Source organism: Chironomus tepperi, unplaced genomic scaffold (genome assembly GCF_022539635.2).
Source record: "Chironomus tepperi strain 1889 unplaced genomic scaffold, CSIRO-AGI_Ctep_v1 contig_217, whole genome shotgun sequence".
NCBI classification, from domain to species: Eukaryota; Metazoa; Arthropoda; class Insecta; order Diptera; family Chironomidae; genus Chironomus; species Chironomus tepperi.
This window is the reverse complement of record NW_027226339.1, coordinates 2,296,747-2,311,771: the sequence shown is the minus strand read 5'-3', so window position 1 is coordinate 2,311,771 and position 15,025 is coordinate 2,296,747. Positions and strand designations below refer to the sequence as shown.

Sequence of the window (15,025 nt, the reverse complement as noted above, 5' to 3'; positions counted from 1 at the left end):
AATACAAGAAAGCATGTTTTATGATTTAGTTTTTTTTTCCTTTCCACATTCTTCAAACACATTCATTTTTAAAAGGGACGTGGCATACACAAAAAAAAAGAACAGAAACTGTATGAAAGTTTATCATTCCATGAGATTGAAAAAAAGAAGGAAAAATGCTTTTTGTAGTATCGGAATTGAAGGAATTAAATTTTTCTTTTTGTCCAGAAGAACACGAATGAATGGATATCAAACGTATGTTTATAGTCATCGTGAATGAAAAGAGAGAAAAATGATGAGATTTAGGATGTAAAGGAATTAGAAACGAGATCTAATTTTCACATTGCGTGATAGTAGGCAAGCGATGGGTTTAGAGGTTATTGGATGTCGTGATTTTGTTGGGATAGGATGTGAGTTGGTCGGTTGTGGAATTTGGAATGATTTAATGATATTTAAACACAAATTTTGGATCGATATGTTGATTGAATCTGTAACTTTCTTTAGGATTTGAAGGTCCTTGCAAGCAGAGCTTGAAGTCGACTCGGATTTTGTATGAAAAAGTAGACAAAAGTTGATTTGACTTATTAGAATCTGATGTATACTTAGTGCGATTTCATAATTCTTATATACTCATTTAGAAACAACCACAATAGCACATTGTAGTCGCTAGAGCATAGTTGCGTTGCTGGTTTAAAAGCAATTGCCCAAACGGCATAATGAGAGCTTTTTTAGGTCCAACATCAAGGCCTAAAGTGGAAACTTGTCGCACCGTGCCATTCAAGAGCACATTTGATTCCAAAGACAATAAGACATGACTTTCTAAGATTCTTTCACTTCCAAAAAGGCAGTTCAAAATTTCGAACATAGCTCTTAAAATCTACTAGTTCCTGGTTCCCAAAGAACTTAGAGACCCCTATCAATCCAAAAAAAGATTCTTTCATTTTCCTTTATAAGATTTATTTCAATGCGAACAAGAAAAATATTCCATGCTGCTATTACTTTATATGTTCCTACTGCCGTTAACATTTATAAAAAATCATGTACGTATGAATGAGCGAGGAAAAAAAGGAAGAGGAAAAATATTTTCTGTGGATTAAAAGCATTTTAATGTGGTTCAGTTTCTTTTCCTCTTTTTTAATTTCCCATTTTTTCCCTCAACTTTGATGATATAAAGCATGAAACTTCCTCTTATGAGATGTATAAAAAAGTAGCAAAGAAATATATTCCACTTAACACTGCATTTTACGTAAATCATGAAGTGGAACTGAAGGAAAATGGTTTACTTCCTCTTTACTTGAAGATATTTCTCTTGAGGCTTTTACAGTTCTTACAAAACTGTAAGAAAAATGTTCTTGGATGACTTCATTCCTGTTGAATTTCAGTTACTCTTTCTCAATGGATCTAATTTGTATACTTCCACTGTGGGAATCTTGAGGAGAAGGAATTAATGTTGAAGGATTTTTTTACTTCTCGTCTTATGGTCCTTAAAATCTCTGTTGTTCCCTACTGACGGATTAAATTTAATGCATTTTTGAGGTTTTTCAAAGGATTTTGAATTATAATATTGGGAATCACATCTTCAGGTGATATATGGGGAATTAATAAGGTGATGGTTATAGTGTACGAGTAAGGCAATTGAATTTAAGATTGAGATATTTGGAATTAAAGTTAAAATAAGGTCTGGGGATTCACAATTGTCACGGTGAATTCAGGGCAACTTCGTTTCTTAATCTAGAGCGATCTTGTTACAAATAAATCAGAGATCGAAGCTGATAACCGGCGGAGCTTATTTTAGCGAAAAATTTAGCCGGCTAAAAAATTCCTTAAAAACTCAACTAAACGAACATTTTTAGCAAATTTTACTTTTATTAGCACCAAATGGAAGCTGACTAAATTTGGCAGCCTAAAGGACGCCAAACGAAGATTTTGAGGTTCTGTTGTGAATCTTCATTTTGTTTTTACTTCGTGGATGCTCGGGACTGTTGTATACGATCTTGTTTTTTACTTCGTGGACGACCTTACTGGATCGGTATGTGGATGTACCAGTTATTTATTTCGTAAATGTACGAACACGTTATGCAGCTTCGTTTTTAGAAAGTCACTTCAACGAACTGTATCAAATACATCTACGAAATTAATAACAAGATCCAGTAAGGTCAAGGTATTCGAAACAATTTCAAAGTTTAAAAACAAGAGTAAGGTCATTTCCACGAAAAAAAAACAAGATCCAGTAATTTGTAGCCAAAAAGTTGAGTTTTCTAGACGGATACGCTTACTATTTGCCTTACTGAGTCTTGAACCTTCGTTTGCTTTTTTATTCTTCCAATACTCATCTACTAAATTACTAAAGCAATTCTACCATTGAGCCACTTGATCTTGTTAATTAAACAATCAAATAAATCAATATTTGAAGATTAACTAGTTCAGATTTATAGACAATCAAACACTTTATCTTCAAGTATTCTTCATGAAATCACAATTCTCAATAGAAATCCTCGAAAATAGCAAATTAGATTGAACATACAAATCTTTAGGGGTCTCGATAACATATAAATCGATGCCCAAAATAGAAAATTCATGTTTTGTTTAATGGTATTGAAATGGATATAGACATGCCACAAAGCAGATAAAGACGGTTCTCTCGTTTAATATCGAAAATTATTTAGAGATAATTAATGTTTTCTTCATTTCCAATCTCATTTTACTCTACAATTTTCTTCCATCTCAATTTATATCGTAGCTCCATAAGCTATACTTCATTCTCGTAAAATTCTCCAACTGTATCAATGTTTTAAGAACATGAAATCATTTAAAGATTGCATTGCAGTGATGAGATGAAAATCAACCACATCATTTTGATTGATTTTCGGTTTCATTTTCATTTTCTAGATGCTTAACAAGATTTTTTCTTGCTGCTCTATATTCCTCCTCAATCAATTGAAAATACGGAGATTGAAATAGCGTGCATAGTAGAATTAATTATCGTGAAACATTCAATGTATGCTGATGTACGACGGAAAAACATTTATCGACCAATTAAGATATAGATTCATTCTTTTATTTCATCGATATTTTTTTTCTCCTCTCTCTTGTTCTGCCTTATGTTCATAAAAGCCCATTAAATTCTATTTCGCCTGCTTTTTTTGTGTGCTGAATATGGAGCACAACAAAAACTTTACTTTCTATTGCGTATTGTTTTACTCCCCAATTGAATGAGAATCGTTGAATAATTGTTGAGACAGCTTAATTAATTACAGCAATATGATTAATTGATTTATTTAATTACAACACATATACACTCTCACATATGTGTGTATTTACAGTTATTAAGAACAATTAATAAGGATATTGAAAAGAATGTGGATTAAGAAATGTGAAAAATCATTTAAGTTTATTGGAAAAATGAGTGAGGAATGAAAAATTAAGAATGGGGGTTGTCATAATTTGGCTGTGAATAGCTCCTGAGGATGTTCATTTGTCGACGGTCCTATAAACTTGAGTTTCAGAACATTACTGCTGTTAAGGCTCTAGAGAAACAAAGAACAATTCTCTACATCATAGCCCGAGTATGACTCGAACCCACGCCCTCAAAATTGCATGTCAGGTACTCTTACCTACTGAGCTACGAGAGGGTTGTTAGGAAGAGTCACACAAAGCACACTTAAACCTTCTTCTATATTCAATACTCATTGTACAGCTCTTGTCATAGCATTCGACCAAAGCACAAATCACATTACTTTTCTTCAATAAACACAAATATGTAAATCCCTAATCAGAAAATCAACATCACAGAACACAACACTAGATCCACATAAAAGCTAGAAAAACATATCATTTGTCAATTGATATTGTCACAATAAACAACGTTGTTAAATGTTCATTGATTCATCTAAAGCAACATAAGACACAGCAATTTTATAGATTCTTTTCTTTTTTACTACATTGAATCTACAACACATCCGTTCATATGAGCTTTCAAAATGGATAGATATTACTGTAGCTCTTCCTTTCTATCCACTCGCACATATCGAAATAACAAAAAAAAGGCGATTGGAGAGGAAAAAATGAAAAAAAGAAGGAAAATTAAATGGATCTAACGGAATTTTATTACATCTCTATTCTTGGTTGGATGGTATTTCCGTTCTGATAACTAGAAAGCAGTCGAGAATGTGAGAAGATAAATGAAAAGTTTGACAGGTTTTAAGGGTTTATGGTTGTGCACTTTATGGTGTATTTAGAAGTTAAGTTCCAAATTATCAAAGTTAACTTGGATTTGAATGTAAACGGTTATTTAAAATTTGAATTTTTTTCTCACTTCGAAAAGTTTTTTGATGTTTTTGCGTACAAAACTAATGAAATTATCAAATAAATTTTATATTAATCTGTAAAAAAGTGGCAAGAATCAAACAAAAATATTGTTATATCCAGACAGACTACAAATCGCTTCAAAAACAAACATTTCTAAATCTAATATTTGTTATGTAAAAACCAGCTAAATCTCAACACACATGGCATTTCCATTTTTCTATTTGAGGGTGGTTTTTGTGTATAAAGAATCAATAAAGCGCATTCGGTAATAAATTTTCATCCACAGTTTGTGATGCTCAGCTACATATCAGAGGCAACTAGCTGAGCATCTATCGTCCATATAGATAGTATGGCGATTCGATTCAATTTAGAATTTTTTTTCGTTCATGGAGCATCAAACATTCTTTTATTCGTTCACATCTGTATGTCCTTCTTCATTTTGTTTTTTAGTCTATGGCTTTATATCATCGAAGAAGAAAGGAATTGAAAAACACAAAAAAAAATATCTGCAATTGGCAATTGTTCATTGTCAATTGACTCTATCCACAATTGCCTCATTCTGCACGTTTAAATGAAAATTGACTGAAATGTCCTCGTAATGGCAAAAGTTTTATTTTTTTCTCTTCTTCCTGAAACTTTTTTTTTTTGTTTTGTTCTCTTCGATGGCATTTTTGAAAAATATGCGAGCAGGATGAGCTTCTATTTGTGCTTCAACGCGTTAAGAAGAACAGAAAAATTGTGTTTGATTAACCAGAGGCCAAATCATCAATTTCCTTCTCATCTCATCCATATTTTCTATTATGCACAATTACTTATGTAACAATAAAATGAAAAAGTTTCAAGATGAGTGGGGATGAGATGAAGAAAAAAAAAATTCTCATCATCATCATAATCATAATCATGATGTTTAATAATAAAGTGCTTTTAGCATCTTTTTGAAATATAAGTGTAGATTTAAATATGTGGATATAAAATATGATATGGGATATATAGCTTGGAATGATACTGATTTGTTATCTAATTTTTTTGCTTCTGATACCTTAAAAGGGAATGAATTTTTGAGTAATAATGAAAAGTTGAATAGTTTGTGGAAGTGGTTTTTAATTTGGATGTAGGTATGATTAGTTTTGTTAGAGGTTGATGGGAAAGTTTTGATTTAATGGAGTAGATATTGTAAGGGTTGATGTAAAAAAGGTTAACATTTTATGCCATTTTATGCTTAATATGTTGAAATGAACTTTGAATTAACTGTATTAGAGAGTTAAGTAATTATTAAATTGGATTCTATAAGTAGCAAGGCTATTGCCGAAAACCAGACTTGAGGCTACTAACAATGGAACTCGATTGTAATACTTCATGAACTTCAATTTACATTTTATATGAAATGAACAATTAGAAGAGCAATCACAAAATTCTGTCTGAGGGGTCAAACTCGTATCTTTACAATTTGTGATCGTCATACCACTACAGCTCTCAAAAGGCAACTAAAAGGACTCTCTTTGTCAGTTGGGATTACCATTTGGATATGGAACTGATACGTGGTGGTATAAGGTTCAGTTTGGCACAAAAGCGCACCACATTATAGTTGTGGCGTTGCCACGTTGATGACAAAGCGCAAAGGCCCCTTGACAATATTGGGTGATTTTAGGCAGTTTTTAGTTGCAAATTTTTGCTCGGGAAAACTAAGCGTGTTCCGCATTTATGAAGCTTTAAGAATCACATCTTAAATTTTATTCAGAAATCTAGGATTTTACAGTCGGCAGGAATCTTTAATAACAAAATCTCAACAAAACCATTCAGAAAATCCATTCCTTAATATCCTTACATTATTCAACAATTTCATTCACAAAACGATAAACATTTTTTTAACACATGTAAAAATTAATACCCAAAATCTCATGACAATGTACCAAACTGAGCATCATAATCCTCTAGTATTTTTAACACAATGAAAAATCAGTGAATATCATTTAAATCCTCAAAAAAAACGATGCTTTGTGAACAATTTATTTTCATGAAAAATCCACACAAAGAAATTAATTTTTCAAATATCAATGATGAATTTTTTTATTTTTGATTGCACAACTAACACAGAAAATGATTTCCTTTTTTTATGTATTTTCAGGTGAGTTGTCATCAACAAATTATTCTTCAACTCTCTTTTGTACTAAGTGCGCTGTGAGGCATAAAAACGTATGTGCAAAATAAAAGTTTAATTAAAAAATATTTTTTAAGGTTTTGTTTGAGAGAGCATCGTGTCAGTAGGATATGAAATAGGGGTGTATTCAGGGGAATGAGGGATTTTGGGGATCTAACCTTCTATCTACTCCCATTTTGGATGAAATTCTAGGCAAAAATCAGAATTTCAAGTTTTAAGTTCGACACAAAATAGTTCAAAATAGTCCCAAATTTCCAATTTCATTCAGAAGGGTGGAGTGGGTTGTTGGAGATTGAAACTTCCACTTTTCTTGAATTTACTAGTTTCTTGTGGAAAAAACCAAAAAATTCCCCAAAAATTTTAGCGATCCTAACAAAAAATTTCAAATAACCCTCTTCTGCGTCACCCCTCCCCCCTCTTTCCCCAGCATCACCCTCTCTATCCAAATTATAAAGACTACACCCTGACTACACTCCTGATTATTAAAATAGTGGAGAATTTTTTCGGAATTATTTTGAAGAGCTTCTGTGCATGCATGAGTACACAAAAGCTCTTCTAATTATTGTGTGGAAATCACTCAATTGTATTAATTGGAGATGTTTGACTGCATTTTTGGTGGAATTGCGACTGATCAAATTTGGTGTTTAAAATGGAGAATTTTAATCCCAAGCGACATAAATGAACCCTTATGCTTAAAGAGCTTTTTAAGTATTATGATCAAATTATGACTATCTATATGATCAGCCATATGTCCAGCTATTTGGAGTTAATTACAGAGGTTTAGCGGATCCTTTAAATCTTCATAGCGGATTCTCCTTCATTTGTGCTGCTCGGAAACACAATTAAATTAAGCAGACCTCGAATAAGCTCCAAAAAAATTGAAATATTTATTGAAAATTTCCACCTCTACAAATTACCTGCTCAAAATTCCATCCTACAGCAGCTAAATCCATCATTCTTACCCTTCCTTAATTTAAAATGTATGAACTCTCTATTGATTTTCTCCTTTTTTGAAATTGCAATATTTTATTTCATAAAATTGTTTCATTTTCATCATAAAATGCAATTTATTGAGTCAATGAGGATCTCGTTTATTTATATCCCTACATGTATACTTTCCCTCCGTTTATCCGTCGACTATATCAATACATGAGGGATTTTTTTTTTTTTTTTGAGAAATATTTAAATATAAATACAATTTTTTGGAGCGATTCTTTATTTTTATTTAACTTGCATTCAACGAACGGGAAAAAAGAATTCGTTTAGGATTTTTTTTCTTATTTTCCTTCTCTTTCGTTTTATTAAGTTTTATTTTTCTATTCATACTCATTGTCATCTTTGTCGCTCGTTTGCTGATATCGTATGTGTTTGGATGGTGGAATTATTTAGGTTTGCAGGAATGGAAGCTAGAAAGATTTGGATTTATGAAATCTAAATACAAAGCTGATATGAGAATAGTTCATCAAGGTTACTGACTTGGGGTGATTCAAGTCTTAGACTTAGCAGTTATATAGTAATTGTCCACTTTACTTTTCCAAGAAGCCACACTTCGTTGAAATAGTCAAAAACTCGGCACTAATCCAACTTAACTTTGGCATGTGTACGGATTTCATTAAGCTAGGTTCATGCAGGCCTGAGGCCAGATTTTTGGACATTTCTACGCCACGTGTTTTCCGGATATGTGTCACACTATGATGGATTTGTATTTATGATATGAAATGTTATGCATTATGCGTAAGCATCCCAACATAGTCATTAGGATTTCGATACATACATCATCACATTGACAGTAGGATATTAAGATACCTTCACGGAAACTTGACATCTTTTTTCGACCCTTTTTTAGGGCAGAAAGTTACAGAATTCATAACAAGCATCAGGAATTTTTCTTTTTGGAAATTCAAAAGTATTCAAGACTTTGTTCTAATTTTTAATCTATGGATGCGTAAGACTAGACTAGAGATTTTGACTAGACTAGAGATTTTGACTAGACTATAGACAACATTAGACTGAGTTGATATGTCTTGGGGTCTAGACAAAATCATTTCAAGTTTAAGATATGCAAAAATTTGACAAAAATTCAGAGCATGATCTTCCATAGATTTCCATCCTAGCTCCAATCCTTCTAGCTCTTTATTTTTCTCCAAAAACAGCACAATAACGAGGAAATTTTCTGCCTTTTTTTTGCTTTCATGATCCGTATTTTTAGTTTCCCCTTGCAAAGAGGATTTCCCATATTTCCATTCTTTTTCCTCATTCAATATTTTTTTCTTCCTTTTAACTTGAAATAAGGCACAGTAAGGAAGCATGTGAAAATCTACATTTTATTAAATTTCCATTCAATAAATATTGATTTCACAAAAAACGGTCGTGAATAGCAGAAAAAGAAGCATCACATATGAGCGAGAGAATGTCATAAGTGTGAGAAAAACAACATTGGGACAACAAATGGGAGGGGATATAGAATCAAAAAAGAATGAATAAAGACATATATGTGGGAAAGTGAGATGGAGACATGTAAATATTTTTCATAGAGCGATACAAGAAAAAAAGAAAATTATTTTCACTGAAAAACACATTGGAAAAATGAGAAAAGAAGGATTTTTTGTTCCGGAACGGCAGAGCAATCGAACATTTTCAATCTGCAATTTGCCTATGAATGAGCATAGCAAATATTCCGTGTTATGAGAGAAGCACGGTGTTGTTGAAGGGATTGAGGCAAGGGTGTATTGAAGTCGAGCTTTTCAGGAGTAATATACAGACATTCAGAATGGTCCCTGATGCATCAAACCAAATGTAACCTAAACTGTCAATGTAGGGCATTTAGAATCAAATGAGTTGGTTCTCGATCTATTTTATGTTGTATGGCATGGATTCAATTCCAACTTGAGCTTTAAGTTGATTCGTATGTCAACCAGAGAAGACTAAGATTTTTTAAGGACATGTCAACTGAATTTCATACAAAATTTGTGTCTATGAATTTAGGTTGGACATTCTTAACAGACCAATCGTGATCGATTTATGTCCTCCTTCAGATAGAGCCTAAAGTTGACTCTATCGCAGAATTCCCAATCTGCAAATTTCCCATATCAAATGCAATTAGTAGCTTTATTTCAAGAGTTCTTTGGAGGTCCATGAGCTATTTGACTTTCATAAACCGTTATATCAATCTTTGGACACTGATAATTGAGAATAGTATGGTGAGACAAAGTATAATTTAAAGGTATTCAACCTACTTAGAACGAGAGACATGGGTTCAATTCCTATCTCAAAAATACATAAACTGCTGTCAGTATGACAAGGATACATAAGCCTAACAACATTACGAATGGCTTATTGACTTTTGAAAGTATTTTAAAGAGATTCATCAATTACCTGATAATACATATAATGTAATATTTGCAAGACATATGTAAAACCTCTCAAAACATATTTATGAATTCCTTAAAAACTTCATAAACAATTTTTCATTCCCCTGTCCCCAAAAAATATGCTCACTAAATAATCTCCAACAAATCAATAGACATGCCATCGATATTAAACCCCTTCATGTGTACAAAACATATGTATACATACAATTTAAAGAAAGAGACTACAAATTGAATCAAAAAAGAGATGAAAATCCTGAACATATATTCAAAATAAGTAGGATACATCTTCACAACATACAACACAAATTGCTTGAAAATTTTCTAAAATGATAATTTATCATTTTTCGGAAATAAATCATATAATGAGCAGTTTTGAGAAAAGGCGTTAAATCGTTTATGAAAAGGAAGGCTGTTTACATTCAATTGTTTCATTTTACATCCAACCAACCTCCCATTCCAATGGAAAATCTCACAAGTTTTTTAACACCAAAAAAATAAATATTTTTATGAGAAAATGTGCGCGTAATTTATGATGAAAAATGGTAGGCAGAAGGTCTTCTTACCATTCATGTCTTCCATTTAAAGATACTTTCATTTAATGAAGTGCGAAAGGGTAGACAGCAAGATCCATCATGTACCATTAGTTTCATAACATGAACAATTTATAGTCGGAGGATGTTGGCACCAATTTGTTATCAACACAAACTGTTGAAAAATATTAAAACTGAAATTGTTCAGAATTGGAACTAATATTTCATAAAAAAATATGCTCAACCACAAAAGCCTCAAGAAGTTTTTATATTTTATGTCCTGGTGTGAAATTTTTGGGAGATTTTTTTTTGATAATTTTGAATTAATGGCTGAGATGAATTCTATGGGTGAGGAAGGATTTGATTAAGTTCAGCAATCAAAGTTAGAGGAAGAAGTTTGGAACATATAGGGGAATCGAACCATCTTCTTAGAAATGTCCTCAATAATTTAGGGTATTTTAAGAAATATCCTTAAAGCCTCACAATCTCCAGATATTTTGGATTTCAATCTTTTTAAAATTCCCTAGTAGCGAGTGAAAATGGATCAAAATCAGGATTTATGATGCCGTCAGGGTTACAATTAGTATGACGACGTAGCGTTAGTTGCGACATAGCGCATGGTTGTGGTGTTCAGGAATTTTGATCAAAGTCAATTGAACTCTAAAAAATTCCTTCAATAATCTAACAAATTTCCTTTAATAGCTCAACATTACTACTAATAACAGTGCTGTTTAAACTTTTTTGTATCACATAGAGCTCGAAGCCAGCTCAGATTTTATATAAAAATGTCAACTCAAAACGACTTGATTCCATATGAAATTTGAATCGACTTTGAGCTCTAGTGTCAACCGTATTCCTTATGGCACCTTAAGCTTCATCCAAAATTACACACGATACGGCATGTGGTTCATGACAAAAAAGCGTTACACGACAAACATCTTGTTCAGCAATGCTCTAATAACCCAACCTTACTTATTATACCAATGTTGTTTAATCAAGCTCAGCTGTGCTCAGGAGTGCTGGGAATCTTCTACAGTCAAAGTGTGCCATGACTCAAAAAAGTTCGTACAACACTTCCTTATACCAATAAATGTAACTAAACTCATAAAATAATTTTATATCAAAACTAGTGTAAAATTGCAACTCATAAAAATTTTCTATAGTTTCTGTCTTTGTCACTGTCTACATGATGTATACATAGACCAGGCCATAATGTGAAAATTATTGTTATTAAATATTATTTTATGATGTCCTCTTCTTGCCAGAGAATTCTCCTTTATCATCATCATAATCATGAGAAGGACAAATGGTCAGCATAAAAATTAGTTAATAAACTTTAATATTTTAGATAGAAGAAAAAGTTTGTCAGTCATAAAATTGACGTTAGTTCAGGACAGGAATTCTTGTGTTTGTGTAGAAAAGTATTTTTATCGTTTAGGGTTGAAGAATTTTTGTGGCTTTTTTGTGATAAAATAAAGGAACAAAATTCCTTTAGAACTGCTGATATTTCTAGTGTAAAGGTTGTGGTATGCAGACATGTTGTGCTTGTCTGATGTCACATTCTAGGTCAGTGGTGGGCAACCTTTTATTTTTGGGGGTACATTTTGATAGTAAGCATCTGCTTATACTGCAAACTGGATTATTTGGTCTTAGAATTTCCAAATTAAAGCACCAGTGTGTCGCGGCACAAAGGCTGCTCACCCCTGCTTTAAGGTACGAGAATCAAATCAAAAAGTACATCCCTCAGAGATTTGAAGCTTATTTTTAAACGAAATTTGCATATTTATAACACAAATGTTCATATTTAATGGATTGATGAATATTTCAGTCCTTATCTGTAACATTTGCATCCTTTTTTTTACTCCCTACAAATCAGAATTTCCATTATTTTTTCATGCATTCATTTTCCCTGTCGTGTCAGTTGAGTCGCTACATAATAATTTTCAAAGTGCATTTCATTTCCAATTTTTTACCCAATAAAATTTATTTTAAAAAATCTCTAAAAAATGAAAAAAAAAATTAAATTGATGCAATTTGCATTCTATAAAAATGAACAACTGCAATTGCTCCATTTGAGCAGGATTCATACTTTTATCTCGCTCAGTTTTTATTCAACATTTATGAATGTTACGTACATACACATGACATTGAATAAATTATTTTTTAGTAAACAACGTTTTTTCCAGCTACAACTTGTACTCAACATTTCTAGGAGTGTCCATGAATGCATATGAATGCTCATGCATTTCATTTTGATTTTCATTCTGGTTTTGTAGGATTTTATTTGAGGGATGGAAGGGTTGTATGAAGTCGGAAAAGTTGTGGAAATATTTGTTCAATTTGACGCATTCTGTCATGTTTTCTTTGGTCCTTAAAATGATGTAAATATTTTGAGGACTCGCTTTTGTTGGTGTTTTCTTTGTAAAGTCTGGACATTACAGGGACGCAACAAGAATAAGGAAAGATGAGCATTTACTCTAAGATATTCAAAGCGCTACAATTTGGGGATGCAAAATTGGAAAACGACTGTTTTTAATTAATATTTAATGCAGTGGTGGACAATCTGTGTTCCGCGGCACACTAGTGATCCACCAAAAAAAATTCGAAATGCTATGAACCGTACACAGTAAGTGGTTTCGGTTAAGGCTTGCATTTTTGATGTACAGTCCTGCAAATTTCGACTGAACCTTATACGTTGTCCAGGGCTGCAGGCCTGCAGTTTCAGACGAACCCTTAAACAAAAGAAAAGCGTCTTTTAAACATTTTCCCCAGAGCGCCACATGGATTCCTGGATTTAAGAGTATGGAACTAATCAAAATGAGCAAAAATGATCAAAATTGATAAAAATGTGAATCGATCGATTCCGCAGCCCTGCCTGGGTGTTCAAAATAATAAAACTCCTTTAAAATATCACATACAAACTTGGGAAACAACCTCAGTCTCACTAAAACTTTAAAATCTTATAATCAACAAAAATAATCACATTCACTTCCCACATGCATGCATAAATAAACAACATAAGGCTAAATGAGGATATTTTAGTACACCGTGTCATAAATATGTGCTCTATAGGGATTCATTTGCTTTATTCTCTCTTTTTTTGCTCCTACTACGTCCGGTCATAATCGTCTGTGCATGTATACAAATACTCAGATGTACAAATGTTACGGTATCCACAAAAACTAACTGTTTATTTTGTAGACCTTAAAATCCAGCCACACACATATTCACTTTGGTACAACGACGACGACAACGAGTAGGAATAAAATCGATACTTATCAAATATTGAAAGTACTTTCAGAGTGTCATAACATAGAAGCATTTGCTCTATCTGTATACTATATCTAGCATAACATGTGAAGTTTTATATCTCAATTGTGTCATAATTCATCGGAATGAGAAAATGTTTCCCAACTCCTTTATGGTATCGTACCCAACACCTTTCCATATGAATTATTTAATTTAATTACATTAAAATCACTTCCCATGTGTGGATATATACAGTATGTAAATTTTAACCGACAGCACACAAACACATAAAAGGTGCTGGATTTATATTTTAGTAAGAAAATCAAACTGAAAAAGCCCTTACGAGATTATGATCTAAGTTTTAAAAGTGGGAATGGATGTAAAGTATTCACACATAGACACATAGTAGACACAAAAAACAGATACTTTACAGGCAAAAGGTTCATGTCTTCTTAGTCTACATATGTATATCTGTATTTGAGATGTTAATCTTCCAACGATGTGTTTACAATCTCTCTTAACTTGATAGTTGTGATAAAAAAAAGTTTAGAACATGAAAATGATAAAACTAAGTTTATGTCAGCTAGCATGTAGGAGGTTTGTTTCCTTTTACCTTTTGAATTTGTTATAATTTTATGAAATATTGAAGTATTCTTTATGGGATTTATGGTGCTATACAAGTACTATAGTAAGTCGTAAATGGACTGTGTCTTTAAAAAAATATTGAATGTGTGATTTTAATGAAGAATTTATTGGTTCTTTAGGATGTAAGATGAGGATAGATAAAATTTTGTAATTGATTTTGATAGAATAGGAATATTTTTAAGGAGTCGTACGACTTTTATGTGAGGTATCGAAATAAAGTATTGAAGTATTCTTCAGACTCATGGGTACTCATAGTACTTTTAGTGCTCCTGGTGCGATTTGAACTTCTGATGTTCTCAGTACTTCTGGTGCTTCTAGGACTTCTGGTGCTCTACTAGACTACTTGAGTACAAGGACATAAACAGTGATTAAAAGATGTCATACCAAAAACCAATACCCGAAGAGCAATCGGATTAGAAATGAAATTTCTAATCTGAACGATGTAACTCAAGCTTGGGAAAGGTTTAATCAAATTTGGCCTCATGTTTTTTTTGACCTGAGGTCTGATTTTTCACCATATATGGACCACGTGATGTGCTTTCCAGAATATTAAGTAAATATGAAATTTTCAGATAGAATCAATTTTTCCACACAAAATCCTAGGGGTATGTACGTTGCAAAAAGGTAAGGGTCCAAAAAGTCGATTTCTCGCGTTACGTAATAAGTGAAAGGACTCCTAGTCGACTTTGATATCTTTCAGGATATAAAATTCAGATTTACATCACAAATTGACATTTGTGCATTTTTTCTTTTAAAAGTGCAAGACCTCCCCTACCCAAATTACA

At 32.4% G+C, this 15,025-nt stretch overlaps 1 protein-coding gene and 1 long non-coding RNA gene across 15 annotated transcripts in view; both read left to right on the top strand.

The window, feature by feature from the left end:
- LOC139090147 (uncharacterized) overlaps nt 1-6,481 on the top strand; it is a 31,099-nt gene extending 24,618 nt beyond the window's left edge. The window contains exon 3 of the long non-coding RNA XR_011544358.1: nt 6,413-6,481. This is a non-coding gene — a long non-coding RNA (uncharacterized lncRNA). The remainder of the gene's footprint in view (nt 1-6,412) is intronic.
- The window catches only part of LOC139090145 (dystrophin, isoforms A/C/F/G/H-like), a 239,027-nt gene that overhangs the window by 152,055 nt on the left and 71,947 nt on the right, over nt 1-15,025 (top strand). The window lies entirely within an intron of this gene.